At 45.2% G+C, this 14,069-nt stretch overlaps 1 pseudogene; it reads right to left on the reverse strand.

Moving 5' to 3' along the window:
- Positions 1 to 1,507: 1,507 nt before the first annotated feature.
- Positions 1,508 to 2,925, reverse strand: LOC113185926 (E3 ubiquitin-protein ligase Topors pseudogene; annotated as a pseudogene).
- Positions 2,926 to 14,069: the final 11,144 nt, after the last annotated feature.

Genomic DNA, 14,069 nt, shown 5'->3' on the forward strand with positions numbered 1-14,069 from the left:
GATTTCTTTTCTGTCTTGCTGGCACACAGGCTCTAACACCGTTTTACACTATTCATTCCTCATTTCTTGTTTTGGTGAATCATAACTATACATAATAGTGGATTCATTGTGACATATTTGTATGTCATATAATATAATTTGGTCAGTTCCCTAATAGCTCCCCTTACCCTTCCCTCCTCTCTCCTCTGACCCCCTACCTCCTTTCCCAGTCTCCCTGATATTTTGATGAGATCCCCTTTTCTTCCTTTTCTCTTTCACATGAGAGAAAACATATGATCCTTGACTTGCTGAGTCTGGCTTATTTCATTTAATATGATGTTGTCCTGTTCCATCCATTTTCCTGCAAATGACATAATTTCATTCATTTTTTAATATTTATTTTTTAGTTATAGGTGGATACAATGTTTTAATTTTACTTTATGTGGTGCTGAGGATCAAACCCAGTGCCTCACGCATGCTACATAAACACTCTACCTCTGAGCCACAACCTTAGCCCTCATTCTTTTTTTGAGTCATGGAATCATCCCGTGTGTCTTTCAACAGATAAATAGATAAAGAAAAGGTGGCATATATATTCAAAAGAATTCCTTTGTGTATATATGCCACATTTTCTTTATCCATTTATCTGTTGAAGGATACACCGGGCTGATGCCATGACTTAGCAGTTATGAGTTCTGTTGCTATAAACATGGGTATAGATGTACCACTACAGTATGTGGACTTTATTTATTTATTTTTTTTATAAATACTGGGGATTGGTATAGCTGGTTCATGTGGTGGTTCCATTTCAGTCTTTTGAGGAGCCTCTATACTGATTTTCACAGTGTTTGTACTAATTAGCAATCTCACCAGCAGTGTATAAGAATTCCTTTTCTCCCCACATCCTCATAAACATTTATTACTTATATATTTTTTTGTTATTGTTGTTGTAAAGTGTTACTATTTTATTTTCTTTTGTTGAATTCACTTTTTACTGGCAGTCCAGATAAACAAGTATATAAAGGAAATACTAAATTTTTCTTTTGGCAGAAGTCAAGATAAACTGCAGATTAAAGTGCTTCAATTTAGCCTGAAGAAATGTTTTGAATCATACAAATTTTTAAGAGGAAAAATAAAGACTGTCCAAAGGGACTCTCCTAGCTTATAACACATTTCCAGAATAATTTTTCAAAAATACTCATTGACTACCTTTAAAAATATGTCAATACCATATGGCTTTATGAAATAATTTCTAAAATTTACATTTTTTATTTAAAAAGGATCCAAAGTTTTAAATAAACTGCTAGCAATATCATTCTCTTTACTTATCTCTGAGGGTGGGACATACATACTCTTAGAACAAATAATGATTTTTACAAATCAACAAACAAAAAAAATCACTTAAAATATTTTAAAGGGGAAAAGAGTTTTCACCAAAAGTCATCTTTAAATAGACTGCAATAGATGACAATGTTCCTTTCTATACCATCCAATCCTCAATGAGATGCTTTGGCAGCTTTCAGGCATATCAGTGTCTATGAAGAGACAAGGACATTAATGATGTCCGTGGAGATGGCAATTGCCTTGGTGGCTCAGTCTGAATAGACACAACACTACTGGGCTGGTTCGCCAAATCAGAGGCAAAACTGCTCTCTTCTCTTACATCAAGAGTTTGTTCAACTGAAGTTGGGGCGGGATATTCTCCACGGTCTGATTGGCATTATTCAAGTTGTTGGTAAGCGTGATATCTCACTCCTTGTCCAGGACACCAAATTCATCTTCTATTGTGACTAGGTCTTTAGTTTCAAATGGTTCCAAGGAAGGAGCCCAAAACTCATTTTGTAAAGGGTCTGAGGACAATTATTGTCACATTCCATATCTGCCTTCAGAATCTTTATCCCTATCACTGTCGATGGAAATAACAACTGGGGAACATGAAATATGATCTCCATGATGTTTCTTAGGCTTCTTCTCATGTTTCTTCTTTTTCTTTTTATGATGTTGAGTTGTATCAGTAGCTTTCCCTTCGTAAACTATCTCCACACTTAAGCTCCGGGTTCTTCTTTTTCTTTTCTCGGGTTTTGTTTCTCTCTCTGATGATTGGCTGTCTGAAAAACTGTCACTTTCATTTTTGTAATTTCCATCCAATTTTGATGAAGATTTTTGGTAATGACTGTCCTTTACTTTAGAAGCAAATTCGCGAGACGGTTGAGCAACTTCATTAGTGCCCTCCAAATGCCGCGTTGTATATTTTCATTTCCCTCCAGGCTTTTCATTTCTCACCCGGCTGGCCCTGTAGATGCAGTTCTTGACCTATTACGACACAGACTCCCCGATCTGTGCCTTTCATAATAATAATACTTCCTTTCACTGTGATGATTCTCTTTCCTAGCATTTGTTCTTTCAAAAAAGGACTGAATTCTAAATTCTGGACTTGAAGATTGTCTAGAATGATGGGCTCTGGGCAGAGTCCTCCTTCTGTAAGAAGATTCATAACCGTCCCTGTCCTTGTTTCTACTGTAATAGGTATACTCCCACTTATATCTGCTTCCATAATTATTTCTTAAATAATAGCGACCTCTATTTCTGCTGTGATCTTCTTTTGTCATGATCACTGCTTTGAGATCTTGATGTGCTTGTGCTTTCACTACTTTGAGAAAAAGTTTGGCTTCTTCTTGACCAACTGCTATCTCTACTTCTTGATCTCTTTTTGTCTCTTCTTCCTCTAGGTCTGCTCTTCTCCCTGCTTCTTGGTCATTTGCTCTCCATTCTTTTCTTCCCTTGATGCTTTCTACAATTCCTCTGGTTGTGCCTGCTTCTACTCTGGGAATGTGAATCTGAACTTCTGGATCTTCCCCTCTTTCTGTGTCTATGGTTATATGAGGAATATACTCTGTCTCCTCTCATAGATGAGTTCAGGTCTCCAGCAGATGACAATGATGCGGATCGTTATTATTTGTATTTTTGATGGCTGCCATTCTAACTGGAGTGAGATAAGATCTCAATGGAGTTTTGATTTGCATTTCCTTTATTGCTAAGGATGTTGAACATTTTTTTCATATATTTGCTGGCTATTTTAATTTCTTCTTTTGAGAAGTGTTTATTTAGTTCGTCTATTGATTGAGTTATTTGCTTTTTCATTGTTATTTTTTGGTGTTACAATTTTTGAGTTCTTTGCATTAATCCTGTGAGAGGAATAGCTGGCAAAGATTTTCTCCCATTCTGTATGCTCTCTCTTTATGTTCTTGTTTCCTCTGCTATGCAGAGGGTTTTTTTTTTTTAAAAAAAATGGATGTTATACCATTAATTATTTCCTAAACTTTGGGAGTCTATTTAAGAAATTGTTGCCTGTGCCTATATGTTCGTGTGTTGCCTATGTGTTTTCATCTAGGAGATGCAAAGTTTCTGGCCTAATTTCTCTTAGGTCTTTGGTCTATTTTGAGTTGACTTCTGCACAGGGTGAGAGATAGTACCTAGTTTCATTCTTCTACATATGCATATCCAGTTTTCCCAACACCATTTGTTTTAAAAAATGCTGTTTTTTCCCCAATTTGTTTTTGGTGCCTTTATGAAGGATCAGATGGCTGTATCTGTGTGGGTTTGTCTCTATGTCTTCTATTGACCCTCCCAACGCCAGCCCTCCCCTAGGTGGACCTACTGGGACACATCATACTTTGCCTCTACTTGTTTTACTTACTCTTGACTTCATTTATGTATGAACTTCCTCATAGAATCATCCTGAGGAGGTTTGAACCTCATTGCCTGGGCAATCCCGGGTAGTACATGGGATTTGCCACCTTTAATCAAAACTTAATTCTGCTTGGTGGTACTTGAACGGTGTCCTTAGTTACTCCTCAGTCATCCTGTTGGAAGATTGCAAACCTCCCTGCAGTTCAGCCTTTCCCATCTGTGGCTTGTCAGCCTGCATCAACTTACCCATTCTTTCTTAACCACACTGTCCAGACTCGTTTTATTTTTACTAATTCACCCCAATATTTTCCTTCCTTCGGTATCAACAGATTTCACTTCTGAATAATACTGCCCACTCTGCAACCAGGTGGCATTGAGAGAGGGGAATCTCAGTATTTTGAGCTCTGAAAGTGGAGTTGGAGACAGATGGAAAAGAAACTAAAATGAAAGCAAAATAGATGATTAGATGATGAGTTGGATCTCAACGCCCCTTGTCTTAACTAAAGTTCTCTAGTTGGGAGAGCAAACAACTCAGAATAGGAGCAGCAGGGGAGGGGAGGAGGTCATTATGAGGATACAGCGTGGCTCTTAGAACCCAGCCAAGGGTGAAGCAGACCCCCGGTCCTTCTCCTGAGGGCCTGGAATCTGGTTAGGAACCTCTCCAGCTTGCATTCTCTCTCCCGATGCTTCATTTCTTTCTCTCTCTCCCCCCCTTTCCCCCATTTTTTCTGCTCCCCGTTGTGGATCAGGCAACAGGCAGCTCTTAGCATCACATGAGCACATGGTGCAGAGACTTCTGTAGGAAACAGGACTTAACCAGCCTCATTGTCCCCAGGGACAGTCAGAAACAAGTCTCAAGGAAGTAGAGTGAGGCCGGCCAGGTCTCCACAGGCAGGGGGCACCTCTGGTTCAAACCAAAGCTCAAAAGTGGTCTCCGTCTTCCCTTTCCTCTCTTACAGTCACTTCCTTTTCTCTTGATTGTGTTCAGCCTCTTGTTTCTGTCCTCCTTCTCAGGGTACAGGACAGAAGTCCATCTAGACACAGTTGACCCCAGGCAAGGCAGCCATTACCTCCTGGTGACATCCTGAATTTGAGTGTATTTACAGTTTCATTTGTGAAAACACCGGGGGCCCCAGCTGGCCGTGGCAGGAAGCCCCCCACTCCCTCTCCCTCTGCCTCCTTCTTCCTGAATGTCCTGCCCTGGGCTGGGCAGCCTCTGTTAATACCCTTTAATGAGAGCAATAACTGAGAGGTTCTCCGGGAGTACTTAAGACAGGTTAATGATTGTCCTGCCACGATGTGAGGGCACTCTATGATGAAAGTGGAGCAGATGAAAATGTAAAGCAATCAATGTTTTCCATTTTCTAGTTCATTCATTCATCCCATATCTCAATCTTCCAGCTGAACAGTCGATTCACTGACGCCCTGTTTTCTTCGTTTTCCTGCTCTCTGGTTCATACTGTATAATGAAGGAATGAGAGATTGGGAGAGCAAATTAGTGTAATGAACCACTGGCATATAAAACAGGAGAGAAGAGCCTGTGGGCAGAACACAGGAGGAACTAGAACATGACATGAGGTTGGAGAAAAGCAGAAACCCACGTTGGGTTTCATGAGGGAAGGAGAAGGTGGATGTTAGAATTACTAGTAAAAATTAGGTTACTCGGTAAACTCAAGAATGATTTTGTGAAGGTCCCGTATCAGCTATCTATCACCTTAGGCTGGTAACCGATAACCACATGCTTCAATGGAATTCAACAATAAGCACTTGCTCAAGCACAAATGTCTGGAGTCAGCAAAGGACCAACTATGAGGTTCTTGGAATTGCTACGAGCTCCCCGCTCAGGGTCAGCTCACTATCTTCTGATCTTGGCTTGGCTCACCCAGGCACTGAAGTTGAGCTGGCTTGTTCATGCATCTGCTGACATCCAGTTGGCCAAATCAAGTCACATGACTGAGGCCAGTGGTAAAGTGTTTGGAGGTCACCCTTGGCTTCAGTGCAGTGGGAGGGTGTTCGGATTTACAAGGCAAGGGGTACAACTGTTAATGGCAATCACCCTGAGGAACATACTTAACAAAGGCTTGAGAGCACCTGCTTCATCAACAGTTAACACCACTCTTAGCCTCTTATTTTTTTTTTACTCTGGGCTAGGTCTAAGAACATGGTCATTTTCTATAGCCTTGGTGGGCACAGACATATTGTACAACTGGGGAGTCTGGACTTTAGTATGCAATATGCCAGCAGATTGCAGACAGCAAGAGTAGTGACATTTTCATAGAGATTGAGCATCTTGGTCTATTTTGTGCTGTTATAGGACAAAATGGACCAAGACTAGTGAATTTATTTAAAAAAAAAACAAATAAGAAATTTATTTCCTCACCGTTCTAGGGGCTATGAAGTCTAATATCAAGATGTTGGCATTTAGCAAGGGCCATCCGGCTGCATCATCTCATGGTAGAAGGCACAAAGGAAAGAGCCCTTTAGAGCAAGAAGGGGCCAGGCTTCCTTATATACAAACACACTCTTGTAATAATGGTAATCTATCCATGAGGGAGAAGGCTTCACCTGATCACCTCTTATAAGTCCCATCTCTTAACACTGAATTAGGGATTAGGTTTCCAACACATGAATTTTTGCAACACTGTCAAACAGTAGCATTATGGATTTACCTTTATAGCTTCATATTGTTGTCTCAGTGTTCCCAATACCCTTCCCTTCAACACTGAGGTGTATTTTCTCTGGGGACAGGTGAAGTCATGGTGGCAGCCAACCAGTCCTAAGAAAATTAATAATTAACACTGAAACAAATATATTTTCCTCCTTTCGTCTTCAAATGAATAAATAATTCTAAGTATATTAATAAAACACAGTACTAAACAAATCTCTGTGGTTCCTATATTGTACAACCCTAGCTCCCATCTTATCAACAAGACTGAGCCAAATGCTTTTTTAAAATTTTCTATGAATCCTTTCTGGAGGCCATAAGTTTTTATAGGTCAACCTACAAACTGGAAGACTTTAGGATGGCATTAAAATGCCTATAAGCTTCTTTTCTTAACTGTAGGGATCTTTTTCCTTCTCATACTTGTTTTTTTAAAACTCGTTTGAAAGTATCTTATTTCCATAGAACATCATTCACCAATAAGAGGAAACACTGTACCAATTCACGAATGAACCTTGAACTCATGGTGCTAAATGAAAGAAACCATTCACAAAAGACCACGTGTGGTATGATTCTGCTTATAGGAAACACCCAGTATAAATAAATAAATCTATGGAGCAGAAAATAGATGAGTGAGTTTCCTTGGGATAAAAGATGAAGAAATTAGGAGGTAACATCTAAAATGTACAGGTTCCTTTTGGGGATAATGAAAATGTTCTAAAACGAATGGAGGCACAACTCTATGAACATACTGAAAGCCATGGAACTGTATACCTTAAATTGGTGACTTGAATATAGTTTTTTTAAGCTTGCTTTTCTAACATGCCAGATCAACCAAGGAACCTCTGCCACTTGTAGTATCCTGTGTAACTTTTCAGTCATGTAGATGAAGAAAAAAAAAGGGGAAAAAGAGTCAAATGGGACATACATATATACAATTTTTAAAAATCCCTCATGAACTGTTTCCTATGTCAGGAAGGAGTGGTGCCCCATTTTTTTATTTTGAAACTATTATTGTATTCCCACTTGGTAACTTATACCAGTGTCCCAAGTCGGACATCACCCATGGTGCTCCCTCCTGTCTGCATTTTGAAATGCTAAGGAGTTGAAGGCCATCAGAAATCTTGTCAGGAAACAGATTCTACAGGGGCTTTGGTATCATTAACAATTTAGAAAAGGCACCTCCCAAGACACGATTGCCCTGTACATACATCTTATTTATCTGCTGTATTCTCACTTCCCTTATTAAAAGACTGACTTGAAAGGAACTTGACATCCCCAAAGCATCTGTGGGCCTCTGCCATTTCTGGTTTTTCACCACTCAACCGTGCAACGACAATTTTATTGGGCTATAATACCTCCAACGGACTGATCATACTATTGTACCACAAGCTGTAGATTAAATAATTTTTTTACAGTAGTTACCTAAGACCTGCAAATTATTTCAGAGTTCCTCCAGAATAAAAGTGTCGAGGAGTACTGTTGGGAAGCTGAGGGTAGGAGAGTTTGAAAAGGTAAAAGAAATGGTGGAGTTCTGAACGTATCATTTTGGAGCGTGAAAGAGTGAGTGTCTGCTGAGAAACGTTTATCACAGGACTGCTGGGTGCTGCGAGGGCTCATTTGAGCTTGGAGTTTGTAAATTATAGTGGTATCAGTCTGTGCCACTAAGAGACTGTCCCAACAGTCCTCAGGTACTTGAATGCTAGCAGATAATTGGGTTCATCCAAGGTTGGCAAGCATTGAAAAGACGGAGGAACCAGAGAGTTTGAGCTACTGAAAAGGAGGTTATTGAAATGATGTGCCATGGCAGTCTTTTCTTTTTTAACAAAGGAGAAAAGAGGCAAAACTCAAAAGCCAAGTCTGACGCTTAGAAGACATTCGCTACCTTCCCTGAGCCCTGAGCCTCTGAAGCCAGTTCTGTGACAATGCAGGCAGCATCCGTTCTTTCTGGTCCAGCACTGGAGGAAGAGGCACAGGGCTGCCCTCCTCTTCACTCGACAGGTGGCTGCACCCTACATCAGAGCTCAGGGCTGAAGGTGAGTGGCAGGAGGTATGGGCTGGTTGGCTGATCAGCCTCCATCCAATGTGAACAATCCTGATGCAGCCACATCACAAGACGCTGGCCTCTGGAGTCATCAGCGCAGCTCTGAGAGGTGAGCAGCCAGAGCTACATTCAGAGTAAGTGCAGAGGGACCCAAGCAGAATCTCAGGCTCTCTCCAGCAGGCTTGGCCTGAAAGCAGAGTCCTCAGGTAGGAAAAGGATTGGCAGTGGTCCGATATGGCCCTCTCAGAAGAACTCTCACCTGAGGTAGTCGGTGCCATCCTGCAAATATTTCTGACTCATACTCCAGGCACATGGCAAAATTGTACTTCCCACTCTGCTAAAGCTCTATGTAGCCACATGACTTGCTCAGGCCAAAAAACCAATGGGAATACCTGTGTCACTTCTGAGTAGGAGATTTAAGAGAGTGTCAATTCATGATATCTCCTCTTTCTCTCTGCAATTGGGTATGTTAAAGATAGTGGCTTTCCTATAAGCCTGCATCACAGAGTGGAGGGAAGGATAAAGTTCCTTATCCATGGGGAACATGTAGTATGAAGAAGAAATAAGCCTTCATTACCATAACATAATCAAGAAATAGCCCTTTGTTACTGCAGCACGACGTAGCTCAACCTGACTGATACACCATCTGATTTAACATTGCCCAAGACTTGTGCAGTGAAAAATAAAAAGGAATCTTAAAAAGAGAGAGAGAGAGAGAGAGAGAGAGAGAGAGAGAGAGAGAGAGAGAGAGAGAGACTCTAGACTGAGCAATTTAGAGACAAAAGAATCTTATTGCCAACAATCTGGAGACTGAAACCTATATCCTTGGATGGCAGAAGGGGCAAACAAGCTTCCTCAGGCCTACTTTATAAGGGAATTGTTGCCCTTAATCACCTCTCTATAGACACAAACTCTTAATAATATTTCACTGGAGATTAGGTTTTAAAATATGAATTTTTTTCGGGGGGGGAACACAAACATTTAGACCAAAGCAGAAGGAAACTACCATTTGTAGATCACTTCTTTTGTGCTTTTTCTGCTTCTCACGGCTGTGTGTCTCTGCTCTCATGAATCATGGGCTGAGTTCAGAGTTTGATCCTCAGAGGGTTGAGCTAGTCTCCTTGTTCCCATGTGGGCAGAGGTGAGGGGGTGTCTCCTGTTGGCTGCAGGGAAAAGCTGTCTTTTAGGGAATTTTCTCAGCATCACTTGTGGGCAGGTATTCTCAGTGGGGTGAAAGAGGGCAGCTGCTGAAAGATGGGGGCTGCAGGGAAGAGGGGGCTGAGTCCCTTCAGTGAATTAGTGAACTTTGTCCTAAAAGAAAAGAGAGCAGAGGCTAGGGCTGGGGATGGGGCCGTAGCTCAGAGGTAGAGCTCTTGCCTCACACTGTGAGGCACTGGGTTCGATCCTCAGCATCACATAAAATAAATAAGATATTGTGTCCATCTATAACTGAAAATATCAAAAAGAAAAAAAAAAGAGAGAGCAGACAAAGGTGTGGGCATGACAGTGAATTGCTGTCATGCAGTTCACTAATTCTGCATGTGAATTAAGCAGAACAGGGCAAAAAAAAAAAGGAAGAACTGGAAGGCAGTCAAGGGGGGAGTTTCTGGAGCAGAAAGGAGACCCTGCCCCTCCTGTGGGCAGAGGCAGAGCTCGAGGCTTCACATGAGGCAGTGCATCATGCCCACAAGATGTCCAAATTGATCCATCCAACACCTATTTATTATTCACCTATTCTGTGCCAGACACTTCTCTAGATGCTTAGAAAAAAAAATAGCAACCAAAACACAATAATCCCTGCCCTCTTGAACTTACATCCTAGTGGGGAGTGTCAGGTATTCAACCAAACAATAGGTTTAAAAAAAAATGTCTGATTGCAGCTACTGCTGCCGAGAAAATACAGCAGGGGGGACTGGGGCCGCATCAAATAGGAGCACTGCCAGGGAAGGCGTCCCTGAGGTGCGTGGCTCGTGACACAGCAGAGGGGACAGCGTGTTCCCAAGCCCTGAGAGAGCAGCATGCTCAGTATGTGCAGATGGCTAGCACCAGAGGGGACCCAGGGCCATGTGTCCCTCCCACCCCATAGTGCAGCTATGTGCGTGTGCATGGTGGGGAGGGGACCTCGGGGGGAGGGGTGGCTCCATGCTGGACCTGATCCACGCCAGCATTTAGAGGTAGGGATGAGACTTTCTGTTTTGCCCATTGACAGCCACTGGGCTGAAACTGTGGCCTCTCCTCCAAAGCCACTGTCACTCCCTCCTGCCAGCACCTTCCTGGGGCCTCACCTAGGCACATAGTGTAAGTGGGTGGGGGGTCTGGTTGGTGGGCCCCCTGCAGGTCTGTTTCCTATGCCTGCTTTGTTTTCCTTTTTATCCTGAGAGGTGGGCAGGGGAGGACAAGAGGCGGTGGGCAGCGGGGCTCCCCTTTCAGAAGCCAGGCATAATGTGAACGGCCTTGGCCGGGAATGTGGAGGATGGATGGGCTGGGCAGACCAATTGTCCATTAGTAACTCCAGATCCATTTTCCGGGTTTACATTCTCAATTCATAAAGGTTTAAAAACTATGGATTTTCATTTTGCTTGTTGCACCTATAACCTCCCCAAGCATCCTCCAGGCGTAGGGTGTCAACGGCCAGCAGCCAGGCCTGCGAGGTAATGTAGCACCTCTGTGGGCGAGATGGGCGCTTGGGGAGAAGGGACATTAAACAGATCAACCACGGCGAATCAATCAGGTCTTGCCTGCCTTTCGGGGACATTCACTGTGGCTATTAAGTCAGCACTGTCATGTGTCAGGGTGTGTGTGTACAGGGGGTAAGGGGTGGAAAATTCTAGAAAGTGCCCGAGCTTCCAGCCAGGCTGGAAGAAGCAGGCCCAAGCCCTCACTGCCAAAGAACTGAGTCCATCTCCCCTGCCCAGCTCATAATCCACAGGACACCTGAGACCCTCAGCCACCCCTGCTCCTGCAGACCCTTGCTGAGCGGGCCCACAGTGCTGATGGGCAACAGGAATTCCTGGGGTCTCATCCTCCCTCGGTCGCCAGCTGCCTCCCTGCCCCGTGCACCCAACCACCCCTGCCCCTTGCAGGCCTCAATGCAACCCCCAGGGGAGTTGCTGGCCTGCTCCCTCAGTACCCTCCAGGGACTCCCTCTTTGTCCTCTCTGCAGCCCTCTGAGAGGGGCTGAGGAATCCCCACCATGTGACTTGGTTTCTGCCACCTAATCACGAGAGATCAGGGGACCAAAAGGCCACTGCCATGACAGTCCACAGAAAGCAGACAGGAGGCCACAGGGATACCCCTGCAGGCTCTCCTGCCCACCGCCCCTCACACCGGCCTACGGCGGGTGCACTCCAGACAGCCCATCGCTAAATATTTCAGCAGATGAATGATTTTGAGGGGGAGGGGAGCAGGCTAGAATAATGATTTATAGAATTTTAGAAAACTTGATTCCTTAAGTGTACTTCACAGCAGGCCCGTCACACACACAAAGACAGAGCAACCCGATTGATTCTTTCAGGAAAGAAGAAAGGGAAGCTAAGAGCCCTTTAAGCTTCGTTTTCTAGGGCACTTAGCAGCCGCTCAGGACGCCCCCCAGCCCACCTCCACCTGGAGCCTGTCCCCTTACTTTCTGCTCCATCCTTGACCACGGTGTCACCAGCACAGGCCTCTTAGGACTTTCTGGTGAGATCCTGACTCTACTAGAGGTGGCCTCAGCCCAGCCCGGTCCTGCCCTAAAGGGCTGCTCCCAGGACCTAGCAAGTTGCTCTCCAGGGTAGAGAAGCTGCCTGCTCAGGTCTCCCCCAACCCCCAGAGAATGACAATGCAGGCAGGAGCCCTGGGGCAGAGACCCAGCTCCACTCTCCTGTTCCTAAGAAGCCTCCGTCTTCTCATCTGTAAAATGAGGTCACGCTGATGAGCAAGGTCCCTGTGGCAGCTGGTGAATCCCTGCGGACGGACTGGTGTGTCTTCATGCTTGTGGTGCTTGTCACAGCAGGGTGGGGGATGGGTTCCAAGGGGGATTTTAAGAGACTTCAAGGAACGAATCTCACTTTCCCACAGGCAGGCTGTCACCCCACCCGCACTGGTCACCCTGATGTCTCCTGTTCTGCTGGTGGAAAGGAGCAAACCAGAGGCAGGACCACCCAGCTGCTTCTTCCCGACCAGAGATTCCGGGGTGGCCCTGCATGGGGGCAAACCCCTCCCCAACTCTCCTGGCTCTCTCAGGCGGCCAGGTCCCTCAGGGTCCACCTTCTGCATGAGACACCAACTTCTGCTGAACTGGAGAGGACAGGACCATGTGGGCCCAGCACCAGCAAAGCCTCCCTGGGGGCCCTAGCCTGCGTGGGTGCTACAGAGAGGGCTCAGGGCAGAAAGAATGAGGAGCGAGACCCAGTGGCTGCCGCCGCCCAAAACCATCAGTGAGAGCTTTCATGTTCAGAGACCAATTAATTATCCAAACCTCCCGATTTGAAAAGGAGGATGTTTAATCTCCCGTTTTCCCCAGCGCCCCAGCCCTTTGACCCTGCTCCTTGACCCCTGGCCTTCCACCTTGCCATGTTCCCTGGAGGCCCGAATCTGTGCAGCAGCTTTGTTTAGTAAACACGGTGGGGGAGGGTAAAGCAGCACACTGGAGCGGCACCTTTGTACAAAGCCATGGTTCTCCCAGGGCAACGTGGCAGGCTGAGAAAGTACGGGGCTGGGAAGGTCAGTGCCACCTGGGACTTGCCAGGTTCTGCCCTGTGTCCCCAAGGAAGGTTCTTGGTGTGCCTCCAGGAGAGAGTGAGCATTGCCCAAGTCAGGTGCCGCCAAGCAGGGCCATTCTTTGTTCTCCGGTGAGCGTTGTCACGCAGGCAGCAGGCCAGAGGCACCCCTGACAGTGGGCACTGCTGCAGAAAAGGTAATCAAAGTCAGGGGGGCCGTGTGTGGGAGCAGGGCTCCTCCCGACTTCTCGTAGCTCTTAAACATCTAGTGGTGCCAGCAAGACCCAGGCTTGAATCCCAGTTTTGCTTCTAACTAGTCCTTGGCTGCAGATAGACTGTTTAACTTCTCTGGCCCTCAGTTTCCTTATTTGCAAAAGGAGAAGAATGAGAATCACTCTCCAATGGGGCTGTTGTGGAAATTGCATGAGATCCTAACCGTGAAGTGCTGGGTTACTGGGGGATCTGCAGAGGGTTGGCTAACTTGATTATTTTTCTTCTAGAGGGCGATTCTGGCCCAACTTCATCCTCTCTCCCAGCCCCACATACCTCTGAATCTCCAGGAACCACCCTAAGCTCTGGGAGCTCTCCCAGCATGTAGCAAATCCAGGAGAGTTGACTCTCTGGCTACACTGAGCCAATGGTTTTCAATTTGGCAATGTCTGGGGACATTTTTGGTTATTAAGGCCAGGGGAGGGACTGCTACTGGTATCTGGTATGTAGATGCCCAGCCTGGGAGGATGCGTGTCCAGCACCCCTCACAACAAAAACCAATTTACCCAAAATGTCAATACTGCAGAGGCTGAGGTAGGCTGCCCAGAGCATGGGGCCAGGCCAGGATGGGGAGTGCAGCAGTCACCCGCCTGCTGCCTGTCCCTGGTCTGTGAGAACACAGATGCTGCCCACCCACCCCCCCAACTGATGAGACTTGGACAGGGGTGCACTCCCCGGATGTCTGCATCCTCCTACATTCCCTCAAGAATTCCTCAGGAACAAAAAC

The sequence above is a fragment of the Urocitellus parryii genome, chromosome 13, assembly GCF_045843805.1.
Source record: "Urocitellus parryii isolate mUroPar1 chromosome 13, mUroPar1.hap1, whole genome shotgun sequence".
Lineage (NCBI taxonomy): Eukaryota > Metazoa > Chordata > Mammalia > Rodentia > Sciuridae > Urocitellus > Urocitellus parryii.